Source organism: Myotis davidii, unplaced genomic scaffold (assembly GCF_000327345.1).
Source record: "Myotis davidii unplaced genomic scaffold, ASM32734v1 C64174909, whole genome shotgun sequence".
NCBI lineage: Eukaryota > Metazoa > Chordata > Mammalia > Chiroptera > Vespertilionidae > Myotis > Myotis davidii.
The window spans coordinates 1-1,721 of NW_006380926.1; the positions used below are offsets into that span (position 1 = coordinate 1).

At 40.5% G+C, this 1,721-nt stretch overlaps 1 long non-coding RNA gene across 1 annotated transcript; it reads right to left on the minus strand.

The window, feature by feature from the left end:
* Positions 1-14: 14 nt before the first annotated feature.
* Positions 15-1,280, minus strand: LOC102763187. Its single transcript, XR_436410.2, has 3 exons — positions 1,123-1,280; positions 777-840; positions 15-138 (listed from the first exon to the last, which is right to left on the minus strand). It is a non-coding gene; the product is annotated as an uncharacterized LOC102763187 (long non-coding RNA).
* Between the last annotated feature and the right edge of the window lie 441 nt (positions 1,281-1,721).

The following is a 1,721-nucleotide window of genomic DNA, read 5'->3' on the forward strand; positions in this document are numbered from 1 at the left end:
TTTTATTTGTGATGTATAATGAGTTGTTTGTGCATACACCTGGATGCCTCCTACCTTTTCCACAGCACTGGTGATCTCCCAACCACTTTTGGCCACCAACTTTTTGAAAGCCTCCACATTGTCATCACTCAGGGATACCTAAAATGCAAATATTTAAAAACCTGTGAGTTCAATGCACAGATATGGGAATATTTTCTGCTTAAAAATGGGTACTTTTAGAGCCAAAGTGATTATGTTGAGCTTATGCTACAAGTAACTTCTGTCTCAAACTCTTAATTCAGAATTCAGACAAGGTAACATGAGGCCTGTATGTTTAGCAAATTAATATGATTTTAGTTGGTGTGCTAAGCAAAGACAAGATTGCCCTTCAGTATAACTTATTAATAAACTTGGATTTTCCTTTACATTTTTTGGCCCAAAACATGAAAACAACTAATACTTTGTTGTTGTGTTATAAAAATGCAAGCTGGTGGGCATGTTTTCAGCAAAAATTGTGCTAAGACAATGTCCGATGCAGCTCAGATGCATTTGAAGGCAGAGCATCCTGCGTTTGTAATTTGGGAACTGTACCTACAGTTCAAACAAGGCAGCGAAGCAAATGGTTGGTAACCAGTTACTGGCAGCTTGGTTCTGTTTCCTGGTGAGATGACTGGTTGCTATGATTCACCTTTTCATCTAACCTGTGTAAGCACAACCTGAATCATTTAAACAGGGAGTTTCTGTGTTTGCAATGATGTGATCTTTACACGAAGCGCTCCGAATCATAAAACTGTCACCTGGTTGCGAATATCCCAGTGTACGCTAAGTGGAATCTCTTGTTTGTGGGAAATAACATATTTTCTGGGGGGAGAAAAAAATAAAATGTTAAGTAACAGTTTTCTTCCCTGTAGTTAGCACACAACAGTAACCATGACACACACTTTCTTGAGCTGAAATCAGCAGTTTAAAATGCTGCTTTTACTGGTGAAACAATCAGGAAGAACAACTTTCATCACTGTCAGAAAACATCAGACCTTCTCTCCCTTCATTATGTGGAACTAGACACCCAGAGAGCAGCTCTTTGTTATGCAGTTTGCAAGGTAAGATCTTACACCATAAAATCCTTATACCCCGGCCCCTTACCTGCCCAGACGAATTCTCTTGCGTGCAATAGCTCCACAATACCGTCTAAAATCATCCTTTAATAAAAAACAAACAAAAAACCCCAACAACAACAAAGTAAAATCAATAAATTTCTAATACTTTAGTGCTATAACCTTAAGTCTCTCTCTTTCCAAGTCAGCTGAAGAAGCAAACTGGGACCCAGTGTCTGCGTGACTGCCGCTCAGGTGAGAGTTGGCAATAAGGCAACTGCAGGTAGTTCCCATGAACGTGGAGCAGCACGGACATGCGGATGTAAAGTGGGAGAAGAGAATCAGAAACGGGAAAGGAAGACAATATGCTTCCAATAGCAGTGCATGGCCCAGTTGAGGTGAGGTAGGCAGGGCCCCCAGTGAGACAGTATAGGGGTAATATCTGGACTCCATCTTGGAGGCCTGACTATGGCTCCTTGCTCAGGAACCTTAACATAGTTGAAATTAACCTAATCACATCCTTAAAGGGAAGACTGCACAATAAGATCCCTTCTTAACATCGTGTTCTGCAAAATAGTTGCTTTGTCTATTAAGTGGTAACTAGAATATTTGCCCAAGCATTATTTTATAGGCCCTTTGAGTGGTCCA